Raw genomic sequence first — 7,094 nt, forward strand, 5'->3', positions numbered from 1 at the left:
AGGTTAGTGATTTTCGAAAATTAGAGAGAGAGAATTAGTTAGGTATTTTTGAAAAAGATAAGAATCAAACAAAAAGATAAGATTAATTGAAAAGGTTTTGAAAATCAATTTTGAAAAGATAAGAAGTTAGAAAAGATTTTGAAATTGATTTTAAAAAAAGATGTGATTGAAATTTATTTTGAAAAAGATTTGAAAAAGAAATTTAGAAAGATTTGATTTTGAAAATTAAAGTTGATTACTTGACTAACAAGAAACTAAAAAGATATGATTCTAGAGTTTAAAGATTGAACCTTTCTTATTAGGCAAGTAACAAACTAAAATTTTTTGAATCAATCACATTACTTGTCAGCATTGATTTTGGAAATATGAAATAGAAATAAGAAAAAGATTTTGAAAATAAATTTTGAAAATTTCAAAATTATGAAAGAAAAATTGAAAAAGATTTGATTTTTGAAAAAGATTTGAAAAAGATAGAATTTTTAAATTGAAAATTTGATTTGACTCATAAGAAACAATTAAATTTAAAAAACTTTTTGACTAAATCAAACCAAATTTTCAAAAATTTATGAGAGAATAAGGGAAAAATATTTTTTTGATTTTTGAATTTTTATTGAAGAAAGAGAAGAACAACAAAAAGACTCAAAACATGAAAATTATGAATCAAAACACATGATGCATGCAAGAACACTTTAAATGTCAAGATGAACACCAAGAATACTTTGAATGTCAATATGAACACCAAGAACTTATTTTTGAAAATTTTTAAGAAAAGAAAAACATGCAAGACACCAAACTTAGAAATTTTCAAACCTTAGACACTAACAATTTGAAAATGCATATGAAAAACAAGAAAAGACACAAAACATGAAATGCAAAGATCAAACAAAGAAAATCATCAAGAACAACTTGAAGATTATGAAGAACACCATGCATGAGTTTCGAAAATTTTAAGAAAAATTAAAAAGATGCAATTGACACCAAACTTAAAAATTGACACAAGACTCAAACAAGAAACATCAAATTTTTTATTTTTATGGTTTTATTAAAAAAAATTTTGGATTTTTTCAAAAATTAATTGGAAAAGAAAAATAAGGATTTCAAAATTTTTAATGAGAATTCCAGGAATCATGCAATGTTAGTCTAAAGCTCCGATCCAGGAATTAGACATGGCTTACTAGCCAGCCAAGCTTTCAGTGAAAGCTCCGGTCCAAAACACTAGACATGGCCAGTGGTCAGCCAAGCTTTAGCATACATAGTTCAAGCATGTGAAGAGGAAGCCTCAGTCCAAAAGAATTTAGACATGATTTTACAGCCAGCCAGGATTCAACATATCCCATGAAATTCTAGAATTCCTTCTTAAAAATTCTGAAGAACATAAATTAAATTTTTTTTTGAAATTTTTTTTTCAAAATAAAAAGAATAAAAACAAAAACTTAAAATTAAACTAAAATTACCTAATCTGAGCAACAAGATGAACCGTTAGTTGTCCAAACTCGAACAATCCCCGGCAACGGCGCCAAAAACTTGGTGCACGAAATCGTGATCGTTCATTCCCCGGCAACGACGCTAAAAACTTGGTGTACGAAATCGTGATCGTTCATTCCTTGGTAACAGCACTGAAAACTTAATACGCACGTTCATAATCTTAGTTCTTTGTCACAAGTTCGCACAACTAACCCGCAAGTGCACTGGGTCGTCCAAGTAATAAACCTTACGTGAGTAAGGGTCGATCCTACGGAGATTGTTGGCTTGAAGCAAGCTATGGTCACCTTGTAAATCTCAGTCAGGCAGATTCAAATGGTTATAGAGTTTTAATAATTAAAAGATAAATAAAACGTAAAATAAAGATAGAGATACTTATGTAATTCATGGGTGAGAATTTCAGATAAGCGTATAGAGATGCTTAGTTCCTTCTGAATCTCTGCTTTCCTACTGCTTTCATCCAATCCTTCATACTCCTTTCCATGGCAAGCTATATGTTGGGCATCACCGTTGTCAATGGCTACATCCCGTCCTCTCAGTGAAAATGGTCCAAATGCGCTGTCACCGCACGGCTAATCATCTGTCGGTTCTCGATCATGCTGGAATAGGATTCAGTAATCCTTTTGCGTCTGTCACTACGCCCAGCACTCACGAGTTTGAAGCTCGTCACAGCCATCCCTTCCTAGATCCTACTCGGAATACCACAGACAAGGTTTAGACTTTTCGGATCTAAAGAATGGCCGCCAATAATTCTAGCCTATACCACGAAGACTCTAATATCTCGGACTCGGTCCCCTGTATTAGATATCTAAGAGATACTCATTCTAGCTTGCTTTCATGTAGAACGGGAGTGTTTGTCAAGCACGCATTCATAAGTGAGAATGGTGATGAGCGTCACATAATCATCACATCCATCATGTTCTTGTGTGTAAATGAATATCTTAGAGAAGAAATAGGCTTGAATTGAATGGAAAAATAATAGTACTTTGCATTAATTCATGAGGAACAACAGAGCTCCACACCTTAATCTATGGTGTGTAGAAACTCTACCGTTGAAAATACATAAGTGATAATAGTCTAGGCATGGCCGAATGGCCAGCCTCCAAGGTCTAGGGACTAAACGTCCAAAGATTGATATCTAACACAATAGTAAAAAGTTCTATTTATACTAAACTAGTTACTAGGGTTACAGAAATAAGTAAATGATGCAGAAATCCACTTTCAGGCCCACTTGGTGTGTGCTTGGGCTGAGCATTGAAGCTTTCACGTGTAGAGGTCTTCCTTGGAGTTGAACGCCAGTTTATAACTTATTTCTGGCATTTAACTCTGCTTTGCAACCTGTTTCTGACGTTTAACTCCAGAATAGGGCAGAAAGCTGGCGTTGAATGCCAGTTTGTGTCATCTAAACTCGGACAAAGTATGGACTATTATATAGTGCTGGAAAACCCTGTATGTCTACTTTCCAACGCAATTGAGAGCGCGCCATTTGGACTCGTGTAGCTCTAGAAAATCCACTTTGAGTGCAGGGAGGTCAGAATCCAACAGCATCTGCAGTCCTTCTTCAACCTCTGAATCTGATTTTTGCTGAAGTCCCTCAATTTCAGCCAGAAAGTACCTGAAATCACAAAAAAACACACAGACTCATAGTAAAGTCCAAAAATGTGATTTTTATTTAAAAACTAATAAAAATATATTAAAACTAATCAAATCATACTAAAAACTATGTAAAAACAATGCCAAAAAGTGTATAAATTATCCGCTCATCAGGAGTATTGATATTGGAATGGTGGTTCCATGTATGGCTCATATGGTTCAAAACGTGGTTGGTATGGTGGATATGGATCAAGGTCATATGGAGGTGTTTGGTGAAAAGAGGCTTGTGAGTGTGGTAGATGGCTATGTTGAGGATATGGTTCGTAGGCATATGGTGGTGGTTCTTGAAAGTCACAAGGGGATTCATCATAGCCATTAGATTGATATGCATCATAGAATGGCTCTTGTTCATAGTGTATTGGTGGAGGTTGTTGCCAATAGGATTGATCATATGCATATGGCTCCTCCCACCTTTGATTGTCCAATCCTTGATACACATCCTCATTGAAGCTCTCATTTTCTACAACATAGTTAGAACCAAACTCATAGCCAAAGTGAGAATTCATAGTGGAAAGAGAAAATAGGAAACAAAAGCTAATAAGAAATAATGAAACAAAATCCTAAAACTAGCAAAAACTAACAAGCAATCCAAAGAATCAAGCTATTCACAATATTCACATATATACAATAACCAATAACACAACACCATTGCAATTTCCTGGCAACGGCGCCATTTTGATAAAGAGAAAAATTGATGGTATAGAATTTCACAAATGAAATCTCGTTGCAAGTATAGTTTCTAAACCAATAAATAATCCTTTCATACAAAAGTTTGGTTGTCACTAAGTACAAACCCCTAAAATTAATAACTGAAGTATTTAAACCTCGGGTCGTTCTCCCTAGGAATTGCAATAAAGTGTTCTTGTTATTGATTATGAGTTATGTTTGGGGTTTTGATAAGAGGCATGAAAGATAAATGGCAAGGAAGTAAACTAATGGCTAAAAAGGTCTTGCCCAGGGTTGGTGGTCAAGGATCTCTATCCCTATCACTAACCACAACATGAGAATTGGCAAGGATCAATCCCATTAAATCATCCTCTAACTAGTAAAGGAAAGTCAAATAAGCTACATCAATCCAAGTCCACAAGTTCTAACTCTCTACTAATTGAATTAATGAGAACTACAGTCAATGGCTCCCAATCATCAATTACTTGGACATTAGTAACTCAAGAGTTCCTAAGTTACCTTTCCAAGCCAAGAGCATAAAATTCTACTCTAACATCCTTCCAAGCATTTCATCAAATATTTGGAAGGCTGATAAACCACTATTTTAGGTTTTATATTGCGTTTAATTGAGTGGTTTTTATCAATTATTTACCTACTTATTCATATGATTTTCATGATTTTACAATTCCTTCCTAGTTGAGTTCTATGGTTGAAAACTTGCTTTCCAGAGATCTTTTATTTGTGTATTTTAATTCTCTTTTATCCCATTCGATGTCGTGATCCGTGTGTTAAGTGTTTCAGGCTTCATAGGGCAGGAATGGCTTAGAGAATGGAGAGGAAGCTTGCAAAAATAGAAGGAAGACAAGAAACTAAGAAGATGACCAGCGAACACTGACGTGAGCGCATGGCTCACGTGAGCGCGCAAAATGGAGAAATTGCAGCGACGCGAACGTGTGCCTGACGCAAACGCGTGGATTGGAGTCTGCACGAATGACGCGAATGCGTGGACGACGCGCTCGCGTGACAAAGAAAATCGCTGAATGACGCGAACGCATGGACGACGCGTGCGCGTGACATGCGCGATCTACAGAAATAATAGAATACACTGAGGGCGATTTTGGGCCGCGTTTTAACCTAGTTTTCGGCCCATAAACACAGAATAAAGCCAGAGAACATGCAGAGACTCAACACGCATCCATAGACATAAACACACATTCAGATATATTAATATTAGGATTACTTTTAGTTTTAGATCTGAATCTAGATTCGCCTTACATTCATAGTTTATGCTTTTGCCTTGGATTTTGGATGTTGAAGAGTCATCACCTCCGTTGAAGTTACTACTTTAGTTTGTTTCCTTGTCCCTTTACTCTTTCCAGTTGATCATTGACCCTATTCAGATAATTATGTTGCATTTTGGATTTATTAATATATAGAGTTACTTTTACTTTTAAATTAATTTTAATTTTCTATTTTATTTTAATTAATTTATTATGTCTTCTTATATTTTTATGAGTATTATATCCATGTCAATGGAGTAGTTTTTCTACTTGACATGGGGGTTGATTAAGAGGAGACACTTGAGTTGGAAGGCTTAAGTGTTGGTTAAATTGAACGTTGTTGGCTAGTTCTGTATTTACTAACGATAGACCTTCCTAAGGGAGAGGACTAGGATTTGCGAATAAGGGTTAGCTTAATCACTTGACTTTCCTTTATTTAGTAAGGGTTAACTAAGTGAAAACAACAATCTTTTTAATACTACATTTAAGAGATCCCAACAAGGATAGAACTTCCAATTGATCATTTCCCCAGTTAAGACCATTTATTTAGAATATCAATAATTATTCTTAGTTTATTTTTATTGTTCTAATTTATAATTATTCAATTGCTCATCATTATTCAACTCTTAAACTCTCGGAAATTTCCTAGTTAATAAAATAGCACTCTTTCCTGCAACTCGTTGCGAGACGACCTGGGACTCATACTCCCAGTATTTTTATTTCTAAAATTTGTGACAACTTTTCTAAATTGACGAGGCGGATCTTAGCTGGTTGAGAACTATACTCACAACGTATTCCATGTTTTGACTTCTTAATTAGCCGACTTCTGCCGTTCGTTCAATTTTTGGCACCGTTGCCGGGGAGTTGCAATAGTGTGCTAGATTATTAATTAGTGTACATATTTTACTTTATTTGCATATTTTATTTTTATTTTTGTTACCATGAGCTATATGTTTTTCTCCTTGAATGACGCGTTCACTGCCTGATCCGAGCTTAGCCGCTTTTGATCCTGAAATTGAAAGAAATCTTTCACGTATTAGGCGAGCTCGACGTCGGTTAGCCTCTGAGGGTGGTAAAGTGATTGTTATCGATTCACCAGTCTTATCTGAGGGCGAATCTGAACCGCCATCTGAGAGCGAGATAAGCTCCTTTACTACTGATTCAGTTGATTAACGTGCAGGTAACATGGCAGCACCTAGGAGGATTACTCTCCCGGAGGCAGGAGCCCCAGACTTCACCCTGCAACTGTATCAAGTGCGTCATCCAAATCTGGCTGCAGATTTTGAACTGAAGACTGCACTAATCAACTTGATGCCCAAATTTCATGGTTTACCTGCTCAGGAGCCTATTAAGCACCTTAGGGATTTCCAGACAGCCTGTTCTACTGTTAGGCGTCATGGTGTAGATGAAACCTCTATTCTGTTAACCACCTTTCCGTTTTCTCTTGAGGGAAAGGCGAGGGAATGGTACTACACTCAACCTGAAGTGACTGTTACTAACTGGGATACGCTTAGAAGAGAATTTTTGGAAAAATACTTTCCAGCTGAAGTTACTGATAGATTGAGGAAAGAGATTTCAATGATTATTCAAGGTGAATCTGAGACTCTCTACGAATATTGGGAGAGCTTCAACAATCTCCTGGATGCATGTCCCCACCACATGATTGACAAGTTGGTGTTGATCAGCTACTTCACACAAGGCATGAAGCCTCAGGATAAGACCATATTCGATGGTGCGAGTAATGGTTCCCTGAACAAGTACAAAACTACAGATGAAGCATGGCAACTGATCGCCGACCTGGCTGAGTCTGCTCGGAACCACAAGCATAGGAACAACCATTCCAAGGCTGTTGCCGAAGTTTCTTCTAGCAGTGAGACTACTGCTCTTACACAGAGTATATGTGAAATGACCAACCTACTGAAATAGATGCAGTTAAATCAACAACAAGCACATAAAGCTCAGTCTCCCCCACCATAACAAAGCCAACAGTTGGTTCCATAAAGAGTATGCGGG

This window comes from Arachis hypogaea, chromosome 16, assembly GCF_003086295.3.
Source record: "Arachis hypogaea cultivar Tifrunner chromosome 16, arahy.Tifrunner.gnm2.J5K5, whole genome shotgun sequence".
NCBI classification, from domain to species: Eukaryota; Viridiplantae; Streptophyta; class Magnoliopsida; order Fabales; family Fabaceae; genus Arachis; species Arachis hypogaea.